The 13788-nt window shown below is 38.3% G+C and overlaps 1 long non-coding RNA gene across 2 annotated transcripts; it reads right to left on the reverse strand.

Annotated features, from left to right (window-relative positions):
- Positions 1-6688: 6688 nt before the first annotated feature.
- Positions 6689-13054, reverse strand: LOC121882530. Of its 2 annotated transcripts, XR_006092108.1 has the most exons (4): positions 9553-13054; positions 7345-7457; positions 7148-7259; positions 6689-7066 (listed from the first exon to the last, which is right to left on the reverse strand). It is a non-coding gene; the product is annotated as an uncharacterized LOC121882530 (long non-coding RNA). The 2 variants fall into 2 exon arrangements; XR_006092107.1 differs by having other exon boundaries at positions 7148-7457.
- Positions 13055-13788: the final 734 nt, after the last annotated feature.

The following is a 13788-nucleotide window of genomic DNA, read 5'->3' on the forward strand; positions in this document are numbered from 1 at the left end:
ATTGGACAGAAAGCCCGTAGTCTGATGACCCGTTACCCCGAAAACAAAAGCCCAACTGCACTGAAGGCCTGTTACTCCAAAAATACTCACTCTGGAGTTGGAGCCTTACTATTTTCCAGACTCTGTTAACATGTTGCTCAATTTAATAGATAATGTATAAATCATAATGTAAATCGTATGACAAATGACTTTGTATTCGGCTGATATTTAATTTTAACAGCTTTCCTGTGAACTAAGAGTTCTGCTTTATGAAACATGACGCTGAATTTATCAGAAGAACTGAGTGAATTGTGAAAAGTCTGTTTGTTGAGTTAATTTACATTTTTAAATGACTGAAACTGAGGCAAATAAAGTTTTCAACTGTTTCTTACAGTTGGAGGAAAACCTCTGTTAACATACTGTTAAATTCAACAGAGTCAAGGTTACCAGTGAACATCGACTCCTTCTGAAAGATCATTTATGATTTCTTATGACTCATAAACAGAGACCAAGTCATTCTGTGAAGATCTAACATAATTCGGTAGTAATTTTAGCTCCATGTAAAGTGAATAAACGTGATGTTTCTCCATTAACGACGCAGTTTACACATTTTTATAATTGCTGATTTATTAAATCAGAGTTTTACTGAGTGAAACATGACGGAAAATTTAGCAGAAGATCTCAGTAATATATAAAAAGTCTGTTTTGTCAGGTAATTAACATCAGAATCTAATAACCAATAATGACGCACTGCCATTACGTATGGTTACGTGTTCTGATTAGACTACCTCAGTCATCTTTTGACCTTAATATCTTAGTGTATTTTGACGTGCTTGTTAAAAAATAATGATGTTTTATGATGTGACAACGCTGTGGTGAAGGTCTGGTTAGGGTTAGAAAAAGATCATGTTTTGGGTTAGAATAAAGGAGAGAGTGTATTTTTGGAGCAACAGGCCTTTGGCGCTGTTTAACATTATAACGGTGCATCTGCAGCTTCAGATATCTACTGATATGGATGTCAGAATGATGAAGGCTCTTCCAAACCACATCTTGTGATTAACACAGTTTTAGCTAGCAACTTAACCTTTAGCTAACGTTATGATTATGGACATGGTCTCATTATTGAGTCAAGTTGAGCATACAGTAAATACATTCATTACTAACTTCATTTTGTTTGAGTTAAATTGGTTTGGCTGGTTAAACTTCACACAGAGAACCTCTGACTTTACTTCACCTCCAGATGCTACAGCTCTCAGTCGCTCTGTGTGTTGTGATGCTGTGACTCGCTGTGACTCGCTCTGACTGTGTGTCTGTGCATGTTTGGCGCCGTGTTAAACCGACAGTTTCCAGGAACCAAAGAGAACATTATGTATAATGGATTTTCTTTCCATTTCTTGCTTATTTTGGTGCTTCGGACACCTTGAGAACATATTGTTGAGCAAAAAATACATTTCTTTTACAGAAAATGGGTCGGTCAGCTGTTAGGCACCAGCATGTTGACTACAGCTTATTTAACAACCACAGGTGTCACTAATGAGGAGGAATTTCTGATTCCCACATATGGAATCTTGTAAGGATCACATGCACTTCCACAGGTTGAGTAAATTCTGTCAAAAAGTCTTTAGATGTGTGTTTCCAGTGTGTGCAAGACATATTTGTTCCTTTCTTTGATGATATATGTATACCATACGTATGTATGCATGTTTATATATGTTTTTTTTTTCCTTTTTCTTTTCTCTATTCTGTTTTTAAAATATATTTCTTGTTTGTGTCACACCCGTAGTTGTATCCTGTTGTATGCTTCTGTATGTTTGTGCATAATGAATGGATCTGAGTTGTTTATGTAGCTTTTACGCATATAGACGGCGAGCAGAATAAAGGTGGTGATTGGTCTGCTGGTTTGTGGCACCTGTAAGTGGCTCCTTCCTGTCAGTGACGACAACTGATATAAGGAGCAAAGATGGCGCTCACAGGATAGAAAATCATTTCCCTTTGGGTTAACCTATCAGTTCTCCTTTCCATGCTAATATTTTGCATTACTAACAACATTAACTATGTGGAGTTTGAGCTGCCAGTTCTGATAATCTTGTTTTCTGTAGTTATTGTAATTCAGCTTCTTTAATTTTGTTATATTTATCACTTCTTTTTGTTACATTCCTAGTTAGATTTGTTAGTGGTTACACTGCAGCACTGTGTCTGTGGCTGCTTTGGAAGATGGACCTGTTTTATATTGCGTGTCTGCATAACAGTTTGTTACTGTGGACTGCTATGTAAATAAGGAAAAGTTCAATAAAAAAAAAAATCACCCCAGCCAATCTTGAAATGTACCAAGTTGACATTTTACCCCGAAACAGCAATATTTTATGAGTTTATATCATCTTGAATATAAGATCTCATTTTATTGCCTATAATCTGTTTCTGGAACAAACCCTCCCTATCTGTTAAAGCCTCCGCTGTACAAGCAGCTGCTGGCCGAGCCGCAGGGAACCAGGCATCGCACCGGCTGATGGACGAGGCTGGTATCCATCCACCATTAATGAGCGCAGGGAAGCATAAACGTTTAATATGGAAAACTTCCCAAGAATGTCCATTGATTGCAGTGATGTAAGCAGAAAGCTGAGCTGTGATTTATGAATGGAGCCATAAAAGCCAGAAAGGACCATCTATAACAGGATCAAACCACCAGCAACTTCAGAGCGCAGGGAGAGAAAAACAGCTTTAGGAGAAAAGGTGAAAGGTCAGGTTGTTGGGTTCCTGTTAGCGTTGATGGCTCGCAGGAAGAGCAGACAGCCTGATGTAAGCCATCCTCTTCCTCTGTGTTACACAAGGACAGTTTATGGTCTTTACCGCGAGGGCCTCTCAGGAACTGTTTCTAGGTCTATTTTTGGGCAGAGGAAACAAAATGCAGCAGGTCCATCATCAGTAAACTTACATAAATCTACTTAGAAAACTAGAAAAAAGAGGCTGCAGAACATGAACAGCCTGAGAATCATCACATTTTTAAGTTTTCTTCAGTATTAAAGTAATCTAGTGATAGTTGTCTGTACATCCATGACGACACTGCAAACAGGAACAGCTAATAGCTAATTCAGCAGACTTTTAATGGAGACAAATTGCCAAGTTTCTTTGAATTAATTAGTAATTTTATGTTACTTTGTATTGGATTATAGTATAGCACCAGACAGTTATACGTGTAATGCTGTAAACTTTCAAACCATACCTTTAAATTTCAATAAATGAATATAGAAGCAACTCTTTCAGTGACAGTTATTTAATGTTAACTGTTGAACATGAACAAACATTGGGGATTGGGGAACACAAGGATTGTGCACCATGTTTACAGAACTCTAATATCTTAGAGTAAATCTTCCATATGGCAGAATTACCCACGATGAATAGTGAACTGCTGCAATTATATCTGTGATGCACAATGCAAATTGGTTTTCTCTCAGACAGGACAGCAGAACAAAATAAGTTGTTGTTGCCTGCTGCTCTTCGTCCATCAGCTCACTTAGGCTGTAATACCCCTTTGCAATATATAAAACTGATCTGCTGACCAAACAGCACAAAACATTTTGCTGTTTAGACCAATATTAACTGACCAATAGCACCAGAGCAGTCAGTTTTGCATTTCCTGTACATGCTTCATAATAAAAGCCACAGAGTGGCACACCAGTGAGAAGCTTTTAATCTGAAGTAGCAACAGCAGGAAATGTTTGGACTGCAACAGTAAACAAGAATGTTTTCTTGTCAGTGTTTCCAGGGGACTGTACTACAAAGCAGGATTTGGGGTTAGTGAGGTAACTTCAGGTTTAGCTCTGTTAACTTTTTACTGGGGTACATCACCATGGTAACTTATGCTGAACAGTTAACCTGCTCCGGAGCAGGTTAACTGTTCAGCAACTGTTCAGAGGATCAGATCACAACCTGTCAGCACCCCAATGACTGACCGATCAGTTCACTGGAAAATAAAGAGTCATCATTCCTACAGGATCCCGACATGGACAAGAGTCCTGACTTCACAATAAAGCGACAAGTAAAAAACAGCAATATATATTTTTATAGGTCAGTGGAAACATTTTATTGTTCCAGTCTTTCTATTTCCACTCCGGTTTTAAAGCAGAACTTCTGACAAACAGAGATCGTTTACAACACTGAACCCATAATGATGATTTTAGCTGCATTTTAATTGTTGAAGTTAATTTTCTCCCCGGAGTGACAGCTGACAGTCTGGATGACTGCAGCTCAGAATAACATGAGACAGCTGTGTGATGATAACTGGAAATAAAAACAAAAGATTATCTTTTATTAGAAAAATAATCCAGTTAATTGTTAATTGACTCCCATTATTATAAATGCACCATTTGTGTCAGATAGACCTCATCAGTCATTAACTACTTTTCCACTCTTTGCTTCAGTAGCAAAAACAGTCTGACATTACTTTTAAGTTGTTTTTTGTGACATTCAGATGGTTTCTTCATCATCCAACTGAACAACAAAAAATATTCACTCTATATTTAAGTCATATATAATAATTCTTGCATATATTTTAAGCCGTAGCCTACTGTGGAAATTATTCTTAGTGTTTCTTCATCTTCTTATTCTGTTGTATGATTACAGACTGTCATTTACTTAGTTGAATATGACTTTTTTCTGTCCCTAAAACAGAAGTTTTCCACAGATACTTGATATCACCGTTTCATCTCATATCATATGAAATACTTCATTCATGGTTCTGATGGTGTCGCTCATAATTAACAACCCCTTCTCTTTCACATGAACATGCTCATAGCTGGAAAACCCAGAGTTGACTGAACTAGTTGATAACCAGCTACGTAGTACTGGTTATCTGGACGGCCAGTAACGCAAAGACATCCTGGGTATGTTGAACTGTCTTCATAGTACAGGCCTCTAGTGTCCAATCCAGACAGCAGGGTCAATAAACTTTGAGTCTAACCCTGAATGACTCACCATGGCAGCAAAAAAAAAGTTCATCCTACTTCGCCCCACTGGAGTTAGTAGTGTTAATATGTGATTATGGTGAGTATGAGCACATTTTCTGAAAGAAAAGCAACACAGCTGCAGCAGCAAAGGAGAGAGAACTTTGAATGCAGTATTTATTTAAAAAATAACCATGCCGTCTTACTAATATTACAGGTAAAAAGTGGTGGAATGATATTGAATAAAGTTTTAATTGTCATTTAGGTGTAATTCCACAGGTGCAAAGCCACTTGGAAGCAGCTGAAAATGAAATATAAAAACAGTTCAAACAGGTAAGGCATGTTTGGATAGGCCCATGATTACACCTCACTTTGGTTTAAATCATATTTGACATATTTAACAAAGTAAATATCACTCAGTGGCTATTTCAACATGTAATAGCTTTAACCCCCAACAAAATGCTGTTTTAACACACACAAATGTCCTCTTCCTTAATATCCTGCTTAGCAGAATGACATATGAGTTCTACTCAGCCAACAGAAAGAGGGCAGAGGCCCACAAAACGGGTGGAGGGCCACCTACTCCACCTCTGACAGACGCAGAGGAGCTGGCCCTTTGCCAGAACACTGGGCGACCAGAGGCTGAAGTCATCTCCGGAGAGCCACTCAACCCCCAGGACACAACTGCCTGCATAAATTGTAAGTGTGTGTGTGTATACTGTGTGTATATATATATATATATATATATATATCCTCCTGCCACAACAGACCTCCCTGCAGTTGTAAGTACTCAATACTCCAGAGATCTTACCACATATAGTAGTTTAAAGTATACCGAAATAGAATGATGATGAAGACATAGTGTCTGCTGACACACAGAGGGGTTCGGAGAGGCCTACAGAAGTATACATCTTAATATTATATATGGTAGCTACTGATCTCCCCTTTCACATTTGTTTACATTCTTGTGTGGAATTTAGAGTTTGACATGTTGACACTGAAGTGATGAGAATAAATAATGAATGGACAAACAACCTGCACGTTCTTATCCTTTTTAACAGAGCATGGCTGAGTATTACCAGTTTAATTCTGCATGAGGAACTTGTGTTTCCCAGTAAATGAGTCGTACAGAATGCATCACATCAAGAAGATGGCAAAAACTGACAAAGAAATTGGCGGGAGATTAGAAAGGCAGATCCGGAAACTGAAATACTGGAACGCAAGTTAGAGGTGGGTGTATGGTCACACATGTGCATGGTGAAACATGTTAATTGTTGAAACAATATACAAATACTGACTGTTGCATTTGTATTTGTATGAAAAAGTAAGGTATTTTCCGAAGAGGAACGTTAATGTGTTTTTTGTGATCTTGTTAAGGATGAATTTCATTTTGTATTTCATTGCCCTTTGTACAATGACTTGAGGAACTGTTTGTTTGAAAGGATAGAATTGAAAAACTCTTATTTGTTTTGGTTGTCTGATGCTGATGTGTTGAGTTGGCTTTTTAATATGGAGATTTTTTATTTTTCCATCATAACAGGACATTTCTTCCATGTAAACTAAATGTTCCGAAATGTTTTATTTCTGAATTTGTGGGATTGTACATTATGATATGTTACGTGGCCATCTTGGTTATTTTTGTCTAGTGTCTTGTAAGCATATATGGGTTGGGCACCAGACAGGTGCAGGACACTTAAATAAACAATTCAATCAATCAATCAGTCAATGTAGGAAGACCAAATGAAATATGAATGATTTGTCTTTATTTGACCGCTAGGGGTGGTGGTAGCTTAATCGATGAAGTGATTCCGGCACATTATGTCTCGGACAGCTCTTCCATCCTGGACATTCGCAGGATGGATGGGATGGTCTTCCTCAGGGTCGTTCATTTGTACAGCAGAGGGTTGCTCTCCCATAATCATGGCAATATTATGGAGAACAACACATTCCACTATAATCTCACATGTCCCTCAGGGGTTACCCTGAGTCTACGTAGGCAGTGAAACCAGGCTTTTAGCATGCCTATTGTCATCTCAACCAATCATCTCAATTGAAACGCTATTGGGGGCCTGGCTCAGGGTAAGGGGTCAACAGAGAGGGCTGGCATGGGTACCGTCTGTCACCAAGCAGATGTCCATCAAACTCTCCTGTAATTATATGGTGGATACATTTTAAGAGGGTTAAAAGAGAAAGACAAGGGAATGATATTTGTACAAAGCTTCACTTACCATGTGCAAATCTGCTGCTCAGGCTACACTTACGACACATTCGTGAGTCATGCATGGAGCCGAGCCACTTGGCTTCAATATTTGTGATCATGTGTGCTGTGTCACATATGATCTTGACAGTGCAGAGAATGAGAAATGTTAGCTGTAGTACATTGTGATGAATAGTCTCTGTTATTGTAAGACAGTAGTCAGTGTACCTGCACATTAAATCTGTGGAAAGACTTCTTATTCACATAGTCTCCTCCATTAACTGAAGGAGCAGTGATAGGGATATTTGTGCCATCGATGCAGCCTATCACATTGGGAAGCCCTGCAAAATAAAAATTAATTACTGATCCCAGTCTGAGGTCTCAGCAGAATATCATTAACAGAATATAATTTAAATGATTATATATTATTACTACTGCTCAAAAGTTTGGCGTGACTTATAAATGTCCTTATTTTTGAAAGAAAAGCGCAGTTTTTTCTAATTAAAAACAACATTAAATTGATCAGAAATACAGTGGAGATATTGTTACTGTTGTGCTACACTGTTACACTGTTGTGCTGATTAAAGAAGGCCTTTCTTAGACTAGTTGAGCATCTGGAGCATCAGCGTTTGTGGGTTAGATTATAGTCTCAATATGGCCAGAAAAAAAAGAACTTTCTTCTGAAACTCATCAATCTATTCTTGTTCTGAGTAATGAAGGCTATTCCATGCGAGAAATTGCCAAGAAACTCAAGAACTCATAAAACAGTGTGTACTACTCCCTTCACAGAACTGGCTCTAACCAGAATAGAAAGAGAAGTGGGAGGCCCTGGTGCAAACTGAGCAAGGGGAGAAGTACATTAGAGTCTCTAGTTTAAGAAACAGACACCTCACAGGTCCCCACTTGGCAGCTCGTTAAATGGTACCCACAAAACACCAGTCTCAATGTCGACAGTGAAGAGGCGACTCCAGGATGCTGGCCTTCTAGGCAGAGCAGCAAGGAAAAAGCCAAACGGAGACTGGCAAATAAAAGGAAAATATTAAGATGGGCACAAGAACACAGACGTTGGACAGAGGAAGACTGGAAAAAAGCGTTATTGACAGACAAATCTAAGTTTAAGGTGTTTGGATCACAAAAAAGAACATTTAGGAAAAGCAGAGCAAATGAAAAGATGCTGGAGGAGTGCTTGAAGCCATCTGTCAAGCATGGTGGGGGAAATGTAATGGTCTGGGGGTGCTTTGGTGATGGTGAAGTGGGAGATTTGTACAGGGTAAAAGGGATCTTGAATAAAGAAGGCTATAACTCCGTTTTCCAACGCCATGCCATACCCTGTGGATGGCGCTTGATTGGAGCCAATGTCATCCCACAACAATGGCCCAACAATGACCCAAAGCACAACTTCAAACTATGCAATAACTATTTAGGGAAGAAGCAGTCAGCTGGTATTCTGTCTATAAGGGAGTGGCCAGCACAGTCACCAGATCTCAACCCTATTGAGCTGTTCTGAGAGCAGCTTGACTGTATGGTACGTAAGAAGTGCCCATCAAGCCAATCCAACTTGTGGGAGGTGTTCCAGGAAGTATGGGGTGAAATTTCTTCAGATTACCTAAACAAACTGACAGCTAGAATGCCAAAGTTCTGCAAGGCTGTAATTGCCGCAAATGGAGGATTCTTTGACGAAAGCAAAGTTTGAATGACAAAATAATTATTTCAAAAGGTCACAAAAATCAGGACTTGAGTCAGACTCAAATACTACAACACTTAGAACAGCACTGCATATCTAAAAAAGTAAATAATACTGATTGGCTGATCATTTCAGGAGATGCTGGCAAATACAGATCCTGCCAGTGCATCTCCTCATCTTGCCAGTCTGTCACCATCTCCCAGTCTATGAGTGATGAATATTGGCTTTCATGGATATATAAGAAAAATTAGGAGGGATATTGTGGCTTTAATGAGTAATATGCCAAGAACAACTACTACGATTGATAAGAACGAAATACACTAAACGCCCTTGGATTCAAACAGAAGAGCTGATCTTCAATATCTACCATTAGTACAGCAGTTTACCACCAAATCTTGCTAATCACATTATTCCCTTGTAAGGCACGACTTGCAAGACTGTTTCTGTTCTTTATATATATTTTTTCAGAGATCTGGATGTTGGCATCATCCTTCAAGGTCTCAGAGGGAAACTCAAAGAGAGGCCCATTAGAGCCAACCAAATAAATGCCCTACGTGGGAAGAGTTTGACTGTGCTTCCCAAGGCATCACCAGGGCTAATTCTGATCCGGAGTCAAAATTAGATGTTTTTGTTGATGGAGACCGTCCAAAACACTCGTCCATCCATCCAAAACACTCAGCATCATTGGGATTAGTGATTTTGGGATACATAAGTAAAAACAAAACTGACTTGATGTGTTTGTTCTGACTCACTTGGACGAGCCTGTTGAAGTGGAGTGACTCCAGTGATGTCGACCCTTGAGCACAGCGGTATACGGGAAGAACCACCCCGCCTTTGGTCACCTGCCCGGTCCTGGTGTGGTGAGGTGCTGCACACTTGGTGGATTCTGGATGCGGTGACGAGGAAAAGTTAATAAAATGACTAAAACATTTTGGAGTTTATTCTCTGAGGTCAAACTGTCAGGAAGGTGCAGCCTTGGTGGACCCTATGGCTGTAGGCATACGTCATTAACACGCATCAACAGAAGCTCTGCATTGCAGGTTAATCATGAATGAAAGATAATATAAAGTTAGTAAGATAAACCTCCTGCCTGTCTGCTATTTTGGACTGTAGAATCTCTAATGCTTGGTTGTTTGTCACACCAGATAAACTTGTAAATTTGTGCTTGCAGTCTCTCCCAAAAACCTGCTGGGGGTGGTAGGTGGATCATGTTTGAAAAAAATAAATAAATAAATAAATGTAGGTAATATATGGGTGCTGATCACTAAGAGTCTGGAAGCCAAAGTAATAATTATTGATGTCCATTTTTGCAATTCCTCTGTTATTATGTTTCTTAGTCTTGTGTAGTTTTTTGAGTAGGGAGGGAGGAAGGATTTGTTCAAACTGATCTTTTAATCTGAGATAGTACTAAACTAATGAATGACATTTAGCGCTGGTGGTAAGGATTATGGCACATTGTCAAGAAACAATAACAAATCATCAGCATATAAAGCCAGTTTACGGTATGTCTTTGTTTACAACAATATGTTCCACCTCTTGAGTGTTTCTGATCTTCTGCAGTAATGGTTTAAGAGATAAAGTGAAGAGCAATGCTGATGCAGGACATCTCTGTCTGGCTCCTCGTTCAACAGAAAATTGCATGGTCATTGGTCATAAGATATAAGTACCCAAGCTGTTGGGTTGTAATACAGAACTTTGATCATATCCATGAACTTTTCTCCAAAACCCATATTTTTCATTTTGTACCATAAATACTTCCATTCAAGTCTGCCAAATGCCTGCTCAGCATTGACAGACAGTATTTTAGATACTGCATCTATAATAGGTAAAAGGTGTCTCAAGTTATCTGCTGCAAATCTTTGCTTTACAAAGCCTGATATAGCCCATATATGCATATATATATAAAACTAGAAAATGAAACCTCATGTCCGTTACCAAATACACTTGTAATTCTAAAGAGTCTGTCTTAACTGTAAAGCCCTGTCAGAAGTTACCTCTGGCAAGACAAAACTATTGTTCTAAATTAGAAAATTAATTCAAATGGATATTGTTTCTGCTCTTGTGTAGTGTGTGACAGTTTTCTTGGCCGGTATTTATTGTTGTGACACTATGCTGCCTTTTTTAGCCAGCTCATCGTTAAAATGGAGGTTTAACCTCAATGAGGCTTTTACCTGGTTAAATGTAGGAAAATAAAGACAGAAAGTAAGTAAACATCATGATATTACCCGTATGTCTGGGTATTTGTTGACTATTTTCAAAAGTACACCCCGCACTTGAGGTTGGAATCGTAAAAATGCACTAATTTCCACCAAACTTCTCTTCATTCCTTTTAAACAGGACAAATGTTACAGAGATTCTGCGCATCGGTAAAAAGCAGAACCGTGGTTATGACTTCAAGAGAGATTATCTCCCCTATTCGTCACAATCCTGGTCGATGCCAGACAACGGAAACTGCTGGAGAGCTACAGTTAAAGCCAAATTCCTATTAGCGGAAGAGCTGGCATTTATATTCAGCCTGAGCCCAGCATGGGTTTATATGTACTCAGCTGCCATAGACTTACTAAATCACCAATTAGAGTAATGAGAAGCAGGCAGCGATGTTTATTTTCAGAGTCACGTGTCATCAGTGTACATGTGAGTGTGAAGACAAATGGACAAACATGGAAAAAGTGAATTGCACAAATTATGTTGAATTAAGCTCATCTCGTATAGTTCAGTGTCATAATTCCCAAAGAAAAAATGCAGAGAAAGTATGAGAGAAACTCCCCAAATCAAAGTTGTTTGCTGGGGATTCAGCGCCAATGCAAGCTGGACGGCTACAGACAGGTGAGGATAAGAAGAATCTGAATTTTGCCAAGATGACATAATATTAGCTACTGGTTTCCCAGAACTGGTATTAAAAGATAAATGCTTCCACTGATTGTGCCTGCCTCACACAACTCCTTAACCCATGGAGTCATTTAAAAGTCAAGTCAACTGCAGCATTTGGTTTGGTTCCCCAGGTAGTGAAAACCACACAAACTGAGAGCAAGCCTGATGGAGAAAATAGTCCCATTACATAGAAAAAGGCCCTCACTCTTTAGATCCAAAAGGGAATCATTTATTTGATATAACAAGTGACACAGCGTGGAGAAATGTGATATAAAGTTGAATGTTTCAGTCACAGAGCTATTGCAACCTTGTCTCCTAGGAATTACGTTCATAAACAAACTTAATTGTTTCCCAATTACGTTGCTTTGGCAAATATAATCTCTGCCTGGATTATGGTCACAGGCAATGTTTTTTTGAATGAATGAAGCTACATTTATATATTGTTGTGAAGTTGGAGTATAAGATGCAGGAGTCCAGAGAGCGAACTTCACATCTTGAGCTCTGTGTGTGTTCAGGTTTAAACAAAAGCAAAAGCACTTTGGTTCAGGTTAGTGAAAAACGGTGGTTTCTGTTAAATGTTAACATGTTGTGCTTCAAGTCACTGCAGAATTCTTCTGTCTTAAACAGAGACCACAATCTGTCTCTGACCTTAACCTGCTGCCAGAGTCTAAACATAACCAAAACAACTTTAATGATGCTGTAGTTTCTACCAGCAGATATTGTACTGCAAGGCTGGATATTTTGGTGGGAAAAACAAGGTCTTGGTACTTTTTGCAACTAGCCAAATATATTTCTCATTATGATGAGAGAAAATGTAATTCAGCCAGCATTGTGTGTCTAAGTAAAGCATATTTACTGTCGCAATTTAGTTGTATATGAACGTAATTTCAAAGACAGAGTTCGACTATCATCAGCACATTTTTCAGACCATTTCTAGGGACTTCAGACAAACAGTAATGGCCAATCAGGAGGATGGTGGTGAACTCCATGACCTCATGATTTAGTTGGGTGTGGTGGTCAATAACCAGCCCTGTGTCCCAGAAACTAAGTTTATATGCCACTAAATTGCAACAGCAAATACGCTATGAAGGAAACGTAATGCTTCCTGAATCACGTTTAGTTTTACATTTTGGAGAATACACTTATTTGCTTTCTTGCTGAGAATTAGGCTACAAGATAAATACCACTCACATTTGTACGTTAAGTATGTATCTAAATCCAGGATACAGTTAGATCAGCGTAGCTTAAAGACTGTAAACAGGGGAAACTGCTATTCTTGCTCTTTTCAAAGATTAAATAAGTCTAGATCAAAATGTAGCATATGATTGGACTGTGCATAAAATCTTTGAAGATATATGCTTAGATCTGTTTGTTTAAATGTAATATAAGATGGTAACTTCTTCAAGAATTTCATTTTATGAATGTAAAGCTTTTTTAAATAATGAGCAAATTAATGACATATTGTTCATTGATGGAGTAATTAAGGTGTGTTGAATATTAATACCAAATCACGTTCTTTAAGTAAGATTTCTTTAACAAAATATATTTTAAGATCCAACTGAAAATCAGTCCAAAACATTGTCACATGTACACACTGAATAAATATGTTCTAGTGTTTCCACCATATAGTTATGTACAAAAAGAGGATTTGTCTTTTATATTAGGAATATATATGATAAGCTACATTATAAGCATATAATGCAAGTTGACAGTGCGTTAATTACAGTACTATGCTCACTTTGGGAGACAAGAACACTATATTTCTCTATAAAATCTTCATATGAATACAAAAGCCCTTCACAGTTAAATAGCTGTTTTACTATGATGCTGACATTATTCCATTATTCTCCTCACATTTGTGAGGGAGCAACACATAAGAGCTTATCTATGAAAGTTGGAGACTTTGATAGGAAGTCTGCCAACAGCAGAAGGGAACATTAATGAAAAATTAAGACCACCTACTTTTTTAAACAAACTTTGGGATAATGCTATCACATGCTATCCGGATCCTTTAGAGATCTTTTGATCCAGTTAATAATGATAATATGGTTGAATGAGGAAATGTCCAAAACGTTTAGACCTCCCTCTGTTAGAGACATAGATATTGTGTGGCTTAT

This window comes from Thunnus maccoyii, chromosome 17 (assembly GCF_910596095.1).
Source record: "Thunnus maccoyii chromosome 17, fThuMac1.1, whole genome shotgun sequence".
Taxonomy (NCBI): Eukaryota; Metazoa; Chordata; class Actinopteri; order Scombriformes; family Scombridae; genus Thunnus; species Thunnus maccoyii.